The sequence below is a fragment of the Ochotona curzoniae genome, unplaced genomic scaffold, assembly GCF_017591425.1.
Source record: "Ochotona curzoniae isolate NIBS_2020 unplaced genomic scaffold, NIBS_Ocur_1.0 contig_291, whole genome shotgun sequence".
NCBI lineage: Eukaryota > Metazoa > Chordata > Mammalia > Lagomorpha > Ochotonidae > Ochotona > Ochotona curzoniae.
The window spans coordinates 10,388,872-10,400,127 of NW_024465649.1; positions in this window are offsets into that span (position 1 = coordinate 10,388,872).

Consider the following 11,256-nt stretch of genomic DNA (forward strand, 5'->3'; position numbering starts at 1 on the left):
CTTCTAGATGTCCTCCATTTTGCTTTGTCCTCCTGCAATCTTTTTGTTTTCTTATGCGGGAGGAAAAAAAGAGATCCCAAACACCTCACATTAAAGGTTAGGGCTCTAATATGAATAGTGGGGAAACAGAAAGATTCTATTTAGAGCATGTATGCACTGTGTTTAATCCTTGGTTTGAGGTTGTCTGGAAAGAATGAAGTCTCAGTTCAAAAACCTAAGAGAATCCTGAGATGGCTGAAACTGAGGTCTGCCAATGAATATTTTCTGCTATAGCTGACTAGCTAGAAGGGAATATTGAGCCCACTCCAGCCACTCCATCCCTTGTGCCATGAAATCCACTTAACCCAGAGAGGATCTCCTCCAGGATCTTTGGGGGTTGGAGACATCAGTTTAGGCAGCTCATTGTGCCCCCCCCCATTCTGATGATGTTTGATCCCATGTATGATAGTTCTATATTGTGATGAATTGCTACTGGCACTACCCAGTCGTATGGTTTGGCAGGTCTGGAAGGATGGGTAGTGCCTAACATCTACACACTTGGTGTTCTGTATGCGTGTGTCTACAAGGGCCCAGCAGCATTTCAAGAACTGTCTTTCACAGGATATACAATACTTTTCAGCAGATGCTATGTCTGTGGAACAGAAGCCCAAGGATCTGCATTGTGATTTTCCTTCTAGAGATTACTGCAAACTCTGCACTGGGACTTCTACCACTGAGGCTTCCAGTCTCGTTAATTGTGCTAGATTGTATGGCTCAAGAGGAAGGAAGAATGACTAATACCACAACTGAATCTTCTGCAAAGCCTTTCTTGTTTCAACTGCTACCCAATGCTGGCTCACTTCCATAATACCAAATACATGAGAAATTTTTCTATAGAAAAACATACATATAGTACATGCATGAGCCAAAGTAGGTGCAGGCTGATTGGGCTTTGTCACAGAATCAGCTTGCAAATGCTGGAATAGGGTGGGAGTGGGGCGGGGCACATCCTATCAGGCAAGACTGCAGAACCACTTCATGAGTACAAGATTTGGGGCTGTGAGTGGGCCCAGTAGGGAAACAGTGGACACCCCTATGATGGGTTGCAACTCCCACTGGTGAGCATAAAAATCAGGGATGGGGGCAATGGCACCTACCAGCATGCGTGTGGGCTGCTGGATAGTGGGGTCAGTTGGGTTGAGCTAGGCTCCAGTGCCTATTGATGTATACAGGAGCTGAATGGGATGTGGGCCAGACTGGGCCAGACTGCCTCATATACTGACAAGCATAGGTACCAGGGCTGGGGGTAGATCTAATTAGGGTTACTGGGGGCTCATCCTGACTAAGCTGTAGGTCCTGCAGGTAAATGTTAGGGTTGAGTTTGTGGTAGGCAGGGTTGGGCTGGGCCACAGCATCCATTGGTTTACGTAAGAGATTGAGTTGGAGATAGAACTGACCCAGCAATTATAACTACCAGTGTGTGTCCAGGCTGACATAGTTGATATACTGAGCTGGACCCCATACTGGCAAGCACACATCAACTCAAATGAGGTTTCAGTAGGGATTCTTCCAACTTTACTGCTGGACTAAGAACTCCCACCATGGAGAGAATTGCAGAATCTGTGGTCTGACAGTGGAGTGCATGTGTCAGAACTGAATTTCCTAAGTGTTTAAGACAGAGCAGTGTATGGCATGTCTAGATGCACATGCAGAATATGAGAGTCCATTGGGGCCCACAGCAGACATCTGGTTCCATAACAAAGGAAGGAGGGCAGAACAAATTGCTCAACTGCTCCAGCCAAGCAATGACAGCAAGTATCTGGGTAGACAGAGACTCTGGGGTAGACTGTGTCAGCAGATGGACTTTGGAAGGATTTTCTCATCCTTGAATTGGCAAGGTTGACAGCATTTTAGAACTTCCAAAATCACTTGAGTGGAACCCTCAAAGCAGGCTCCACATTGGGGACCCTGGGATGACATTGGGTGGTCGTTCCCCATCCTAGGGTACAGGGGTGGTGGAGAGGCTGAGTGCTTCTTTTCCCCTAATTTTCTTCCTTACCCCAGTACACAGTACAGAAGGCAGAGAGGGAATAATTGGAAACAATGGGGTTACCCTGGTCAACTATGTAAACACCATAAAAAATAATAATTAAAAAAGAGAAAAATGTGTGTGTGTGTGTGTGTGTGTGTGTATGTGTGTGCGCGCACAATGTGTTGCCTCTGAATCCAAAGAATTTTCCTGGGCATTTACTTCCATCTTAAAATTCTAAAGATCTATTTATTTATTTGAAAGGCAGAGTTATGGGTGCAGAATAAGGGAGGGTGGTGGGAAGGGAAAGAAATTCTTAATCCACTGTTTGAGTCTCTGAATGGTTGTAATAGCCAGGGCTAAGCCAGGCTGAATCCAGGAGCCAAGAGCTTCATCTGTGTCTCCCATGTAGCTTGTAGGATTTCAAGCAGTCAAGGCATCTTATATTGCTTTCCCAGGTGCATTAGTAGCCATCTGAATCAAAGGTGGAGCTGCCAGGACAGGATCTGGCATCCATATGGGATACCAGCATTGCAGGTAGTGACTTTATCTACTGCACTCAATACCAGCTTACATCTTTATGGAAAGATGCAAGAGTATTCATGGAATTTGCTTGATCACTAGAGGATCTAAAATCTTCACTGAAATGACAGATCTCTGAATATCAGTTTATTTCCCATCCTCTAAAGTTTACATGCCCCAATGAGTCTTCTAATATGATAGTCACTTTTTGCTCCTCCCACCCAAGAAGTACAATGTCCATCACAGCAACATATTCATACGATGCTTTGTGGGATATTCAGAAAGTCCAAATATCCTTGGACTGTTAGTACAAAGCAGAAAAACAACATCTACTATCATTCTAGCCACGAAATTGTGAATGCATAGAGTTATCTGCTTCGTGTGTATGAGTTATGATCACTTTTTCTTTAAAAAAGATTTATTTATTTGAAAGGCAGAATTTACAGAGAGAGGGAGGGAAGAAAGCAGAGAAAGAGAGAGAGCGGGAAGAGAGAGAGAGAGTCCCCCATCCACTGGTTCACTTGCCAAATGATCAGAGCTAGACTGCAATGATCAGAGCTGGACTCAAACTGGAGTCCACTATGGAATACCAGAGCCTCAGGAATAAGGCTTCCATGTCAGCCTTTTGATCCCTTTTCTTGATTGGAATAAAGAAGAATTATATCCCTTAAGACAATGGCTGCATACTAAGCACCTGTGATCATCTCACTATTACACCCTAATAACTTACACAGTGACCACCATGTTAGCCACAATTAGATTGATGTTTAGTTGAATTTGAAATAACCTAATATTATTCTCAGAGAGCAGCCCTATACTTTCTGCACAAACTAGATTGACTGGACACACAGTGATATGGGATCATTCCCAAGATCCTGATGGATGGTGGTTCATGGAATCTTCTCTGAGATACAATAACATCATTACTGATATTGGAGGTGAGGATGAGGTGATTTCAGAGGCTTTCATTTACTCATTTCTTACCTAATAGGCTAAGAATTACTACAAATGACAAGCATTCAATCTCAATTGTACATTAAAAGGTTAGAGAAATATCCACACAGCAAATGTATAGACCTACTACACTGCTTTTCAAGTCAGAATTTGGTCAAGAATCCATTTACTCCTTGGCCCACTTTTGCATCCACTCAACACATGATATGAAGACACTGGGGTTCTGGATGTCTGTGTTATTCATAGCTTTACAGAAAAACAATGCCAGTAGAATAGCAATACTGAGGTAGGGAGGAAATGCTAAGAAATTGTTCTACTGATGATGGAGGCTGGCAATTTTAAATTCTACAAGGTAGGGTGGCAGGTAAGAGGCCTAGGGAAGAGTTAATGTGGTAGTTCAAGTCCTGTTACACCCTGGAAGCCGAATTCTTTTTTCCTTGAGAATGTGTCTTTTTCTATTAGGGCATTTTTCTGATTTGAAAGTCTACTACATGTGGAGGGCAATCTACTTTACTGAAAATTTACTATTTTAGATGTTAGGAATGTTTAAAATACTTTATGAACAACAGCTAGACTGGTATTAGCCATATAATGACAGAAAATAGTACAGCTAAGTTGCAATAGAAAATGAACCATCACAGTATCAATGTCAAGTGTTAGACCATGTCCCGATAACTTTGCAAAGGAGTTTTTCAACATTTTATTTCTCTGGTATACAGTCACCCATGTAAGTAGTCATAGGGTTTCTTTGGCAAAGAATTAGGGGAGTGTATCTGTCTGCTATATGTCCAGGTCTTCTCCTTGAATGCAGACCATGTCTTTATTTAATTATATGTTAGTCATCACCTTACTACCTCTTAGCTCTAAACTCACCCTTTAGTACCTTGTTGTAGTGGATGGAATCATTTCAAGGATTCATATTCTACCTTGACTACAATGCTAAGATTTCTCAGTAGGGGGCTCTAGGACACCACAGGAAGAAGGAAGTGCATCTGCTCCTAGGGAGGCTGATTAGGTGTGAATACTGTGACCAGTGGCTCCACCCCATTCATGCTTCCACAGTGCACAGTCTCGGGCTGCTCATCATCTTAAGCTCTCGCAACAAAGACCTTGTTCCCTCAAGCCTCTTGTCTGCACCAACACTTTCTGCTTGCCTTCACCCCATCCCCCAGAGGCCTAGCTGTTACAATCCTGCTGATGAGGTGGTGCTGACATAGATGTGTTCTGCAGGCAAATATGCTACACTGGCCCCAAAACACTCCAATTAGGCTGGCTCTCCTTATGAAAAGTGTGTCTCCTTGCTTGCTCAGAAACTAGATCAGTTTGGGCCTGAGAACACCAGGAAACATCTTTGTCATTCAATGGGTACAGCTCTATCCTATCCAACAAGTCCTGAACCTTGGCTTTTAGGAGAGTAATTCTCCATTTACAAGTTTGTGTTAGCAGAGTACTTTCCTTCATCATCAGCATACCCTTGTATCTTGTACCTGCTCTTTTTAAAGATTTATTTTATTCAATTGAAAGACATGCTTATGAGAGAGAGGTTTTCATTTAGTGATTCACTCATTAAATGACTTCAGTGGCCAGGGTGGACCAGGTTGAAGCTAGGAGCAAGGAACTTAATCCAGGTTTCCCATGTGGGTAGCAGGGGTCCAAGCAGTTGGGCCATCCTCCACTGCTTTCCCAGGCACATTAACAGGGAGTTGTATTGAAAATGGAGCAGCTGGGACTCAAACTGGTGTCCATAAGGGATGCCAACACCATATTCTTTTCATCTTAGATTTGTTATTCTGTATCACTGAATGGTCCCATTTTTAGTGTATTACATTGTTTCTGTCTCCTAGTTGTGTCTAAATGGGTACAGAATATACACTCAAAAGCTGTAATCTTGGGATTGATTTGGTTATTCCCCTGAGCTGGAGTGCCGAGTTGAGCATGTTCTTTTAGGAATTGAGGTTCTGGTAACTCATGGCACGCAATGGCATCACAATTAATCACGTGGTGGTTGATTGTGATGATGTGTTGAGTGAAGCATAAGCCTTTGAACTCAAGTTACTGCTGTGTTGGCCATTATAGCAGCAGTGATAACATGAAGATCATGATATGGAATGGATGTTTTGGGGTGCACATCAACATGCACAGAGAGAAAACGACAAACTCTGCTCTGTTAACTCATAAGAAAAAATTATGAATTCAGCTCTACTAAATCTTAGCTCTCTTATTTGTGGTAGTAGCTCCTTCTTACATCCTGTACCTGTTTTGGTTATGCCTCTGAGGGCTGCTTCCTGCTTGTGCAATGCCTGTCAACAAGCTCTGACCTGGCAAATCAGAGGGCCTTTCATCAACGAATAGATTACAATTATACCTTCAACAACGACGCCTGAAGCACTGTTCTTGTTTGCTTTTCTTTCAAAGTCTCTCCTTAACCTTAGGAATATGCATATCTTACACAGAATCTCTCCTCATAACTCAATACTGCTTTCTGCTCAACTTTTCTGTTTAGATCACTGTGTAGGTTTTGTGTCCTGGTTGGATTTGAACTGAAATAAACAGGCCCCAAGTCTGATTGCCTATACAAGTCCAGCAACTGAGCAAGAAATTGCAACTGGTTTTAGTGTCTTTTGACAAAACCTATTTTTCCTTTCTTTTGATTGCAAATGCAAGACATAGAAATATTGCTTTCTTGACTGCCTGTCTGTTATACTCCTTGGGATATTGTTTTCTGTAAACCAAGTTCATGACTATAGGGATCCAGACCACTTGTGTGGATCACCAACCATGTCCATCCTTCTGATTATTGTGAATGTCTGGTTTGTGGTAAGCAAGCATTGCCAGATAGCCTCATTGCCTTTCTGTTCACTAAGTTCTCCTGCCTCTCCTGGACCAGCCCTGGACCCTCAGATGAGAGCCACATATATGCTGCTCGGCTTCAATTGGCATTTTCTAGATGGTAAATTGAGTGATCTTAGAGACTGCATGGAATAAAGTCCTCTGGTGGTCCTTCCGTCCTCACTGTGCTATACCGAACAGACGGAATCTTTTATTCTCTCCCTCCACCACCTGCCACAAAAATCCAAGCATTTCAAGCTAACTCAGTTTCAGCCACAGCAGTAGCAAGTGCAGTCTCCTGAGTTTCTTAGAGGAGTATTAAGTGTAGTATTTCAGCAGAGTGCTCCTTCATTCAGTCTTACATTGCAGCCACCTTTGATCAAATGGTTCCCAAATCAAGTTGCACAGGTGTTTCCCTGGATCCAGTGGGAGCATGCTAATGTTTGCATCTCATGTGGAATACAGACTCTCCTCTCCCTTTACCGGTTCAGTATGAACCCAGCTAGCTTACAGGGCCATTTCTGAAATATTGACTCATCGATCGGAGCACAATTTACCATGGAGAAGCCTCTAGAGGCTCTTCTTCCAAGGAGACACTGCTAGCTCTTACTTGGGGTGGGGGAGAGCACTTCAGCAGGCTCTGAAGGCTTAAACAGGCTGGAGAAGAAACATTTTCTGGGGCATCCACTCAAATATCTCCATTCCATTAGACAACATCCCAGATTTTCCAAGCCATAATTTTGTTTTAACATTTATTCATTTTTATTGCAAAGTCATATATACAGAGAGGAGGAGAGACAGAGAGGAAGATCTTCCATCTGATGATTCACTTCCCAAGTGGCTGCAATGGCTGTGCTGCGCCAATCCAAAGCCAGGATCCAGGAACTTCTTCTAGGTTTCCTACATGGGTGCAGGGTCACAAGGCTTTAGACCATCCTTGACTGCTTTCCCAGGCCACAAGCAGGGAGCTGGATGGGAAGCGGGGCTGCTGGGACTAGAACTGGCACCTGTGTGGGATCCTGGCACATTCAAGGTGAGGACTTTAGCCGCTAGGCCATTGCGCCGGGACCCAAGCCATAGTGTTTTGTTTTTTTTTTTCTTTTAATATTTATTTTCCACGTATTTTTAAAAGACTGTTCATGGATTTTAATTGTCTAGTACCAAAATAAACTAATATTTTAGCTCTACTTTGTGTAAACCCTTTGAAGTAGCCTATAGATTTTCCTTGGTTAAGTTCTTCCATCTTTAAACTAGACATTTCTTCTTTTTTTTTTTTTTTGTTAATGTTGATTTATTTATTTGAAAGGTAGAGTGATGGGGGAAGTCTGGAGAGAGAGAGAGGGAGGGAGAGTTGCAGTTGCTGGTTCACCCTCCAAACGATTCAATGTCTAGGGCTGGTCTAGACAGAAATCAGGATCCAAGATCTCTATCCGAGTTTCCCACATGAATGGCAGGAGCCCTAGCATTTGGACCATTTTACTTGACTTTTAATGTATATTTTTAAGGAGTTGGATTGGAAGGTGAATAGCCAGGACTCCAACTAGCACTCCAATATGGGATGCCACGGTTGTAGGTGGCAGCTTAGCTCGCTGCACTGCCTGTGTGATTTTAACTCTTCAGTGTGGCCTTTGCCTTTTTACTTTTACTTTTACTTTTTACTTACTCAATACAAGAGAGAAAGCCCCTCTCCTAAGGTATAATTGAGGCCTTTAGGCCTTCACAATTGAGTTTGAATGGCTGAGCTTAGCTTTTCTACGAATTGCCAGTACAACATTAACTAGTCAATTGCATTTCCCTACAGGTATTACCTCTTTTCATACCTAACTCAACTCACCAAACAAGGCCATCCACCTTTGCTGAACTGTTCTCTTAAGTTGTCATTGATAAAGTTTTCAGCAATTGGACCGTCACCTTAGACTGGGAACAACCCATGGTCCAAATTCTACTTGGTATAATGATCTTTCAGACTGAAAAAAAATCCCTCTAACATTTCCCATAGTATAGATTTGTTGACAAAAAATTCTCAAAGTGGGGGCCCAGCACAGTAACCTAGTGGCTCAAGTTCTCGCCTTGCATGAGCTGGCATCCCGTATGGGTGCCAGTTCATATCCTAGCAGCCTCACGTCCCTTCCAGCTCCCTACTTGTGGCCTGGAAAAGCTGTTGAGGATGGCCAAAAGCCTTGAAACCCTGTACCCACATGGGAAACCCAGAAAGAGTTCCTGGCTCCTGGCTTCAGATTAGCACAGCTCCAGACATTGGGGCCACCTGGGAAGTGAAGCAGTGGATGGAAGATCTTTCTCCTCTCTGCATATCTGACTTTCCAGTAAAAAATGAAAGAAAATTTTAAAAAAAAATTCTCAAAGTTGTCTTGTCTGAAAGAATCTATTTTATCTTCATGTTTTACAGGACATTTTTCCTGGGTGTATAATTCCAGACTCATAGTCCTCCACCCTCAACACTTTAAGTATGTTCTAGCTGTATTGTTCCTGGCACTGTCTTCTCTGATACTGTATGCTTTCTCCTCCAATTGCATTTCTTTTTTTTAAAAAAAAAACACTAATAAATGTACCTTGGTTTGAAAAAAAGAGAAAGTGTATTGTACTGCGGACAGTCCAGGCCAAGCTGGCCTGCAGTACCTGCTGTCATACATGTGGATAAGGTCTGGGGACAGGCTGGTTGGACCAGTCTGCAATACCTGCTAGTAGGTACAAGAGTCAGGCCAGGGTGCAGGCCAAGCCAGGTTGGGATGTGACACCTGCCAGTTCACTTTAGGGGTGGGACTGGGAACAGGTCAGGTTGAGCAAGTCTGCAGCACCCACTAGTGAATGCTGAGAGGTGAACTGGGCCATACCAGACTGAGCTGCAGTGTCCACTGGCACATGCAAGACCCCAGGTTGGTAGCTAACCTGATTGGGGGCAGAAGAGCGGAGCTGTGGAGGTTCCTCTGCTGGGCCAGTGCTCTCACTGTTGAACATAAGAGCTGGGACTTAGGGCAGACTGTGTTGGGCAGAGCTGCAACAACTGTTGGCCTTCATTCAAGCTGAGTTTGGAGCAGGGCCGGGCTAAGTCAGGCCACTGCATCTGCTGGTGCATACAAGAGCCAGGGTAAGTGCCGACTGGCTGTGTTTTGCCATAACATACTGGCAAGTGCAGGGACAGGATGCAAGTCATGTTAAGCTGGAAAGCACTATCTTCTGGAAAGTATAACATCTGTGTCTGTGGCTGGGCCCAGTAGGGAAACTGTTGGCACTCCTCTGCTGGGCTACAGCTCCTGCTGGAGTTACATGAGAGCCAGGACCTGGGGGTAGACTAGGTTGGACAAGACAGCATTACCCACTGGCATACGTGTAGACTAGGTTGTGGGGTGGGTGAGCTGAGCCAAGCTGCAAAACACATAGATGTATACAAGAGCCCAACTTGAATATGGCATGGACCAGACTAGTCGGCTGTACATATTAGCATGAGCAGCAACTGTGGCTAAGGACAAACCTGGTGGGGATTATTGATTGGGGGTCACGTCATCAAGGTTACAATTCCTGCTGGTGAGCTTGAGGGCCAAATCTGTAGCTGCCTGTGTTGAACTGAGCTTCAGTACCCATAGGTTTGCATAGGACATGGGGCTGGAGACAGAACTGACCAGGCAACTACAGTCATCAGCGTGTGCCTATGTGGATGTGAATGACTGACTGAACAGGACTCTAAACTGCTGGCACATGCAATTGTCATCTCTTGGATCACCCCAGGTAAGGTTTCTTTCTTTCTCTCTCTCTCTCTCTCCCTTCCTTTCTTTCTCTTTCCTTCTTTCCTTCTTTCCTTCTTTCCTTTTGTTACAACCAAATACAACTTTTCAACACTATCAATACAAATCATTCTGAATTATTGCATAATTTTATTCATTTTCCTTAAAACATTTTCTGAAAGTAAATGACTTATATAAAAGATAAACAACGCTTTAAAATGTGGATGGCCATGCCCAGTGCTGTAGCCTAATGACTAAAGTCCTTACTTTACACTTGTCAGGATCCCATATGGATGCTGGTTTGTATCCCGGTGGCCCCACTTCCCAGTCAACACCCTCCTTGTGGCCTGGAAAAGGAGGTGAAGATGGCCCAAAGCCTTCGGACCTTGTACCCATGTGGTAGATTTGGAAGAAGCTCCTGGCTTGGGATCGGCTCAGCTCCGGCCATTGTGGCCACTTGTGGAGTGAATCCGCAGACAGATTCCCTTCTGTGTCTCCTCCTTTCTGTATATCTGACTTTCCAATAAAAATGTTAAAATGTGGATGGCCTTTACTACCTTGATCTTCCATCTTTTTTTTGCTTTTTGATTACTTTTGTCCATTGTTTTCTCATTATCTCCCCTGAACTTGGGACAATATCATTTCTCATTTGCTGTATAGATTAAGAAAGGCACGTGGAAAGTGAAACCACTCAATTGGACACTGTTCATTGGACACACATAAGACACTTGGTTACACACACAGTACGTAAGTTTGTTGGAATGACTGGCACACTTGATAGGTGACACTTCTCTTTCCTGCTTGGCCTTGGAGTACTACTTTTTCTTGGTAGACTTGGATTTCTTTTCTTTGGGTGGCTGATCATCACAGTCTTCAATCCCATCTGTCATGTGAAATACAACCTGGCTCTGACTGGTCCTCTGTCTCTGGATTCTTATTGAAGATCCTCTGGTTGACTGAAGCAAGTGAGGTTTCTTTTTCTTTCTGCTTCTCTTTTCTTTTCTTTTCTTTTTTTTTTATTGGAAAGTCAGAGATACAGAGAGAAAGATCTTCCATCCAATGGTTTACTCCCCAAGTGGCCACATTTGAATCCATTTGAATCAGCTAAGCTCATCCAAAGCCAGGAACTAGGAGCTTCTTCCTTGTCTCCCATGCAGGAACAGGTTGGCAAGGCTTTGGGCCATCCTCATCTGCTTTCCTGGG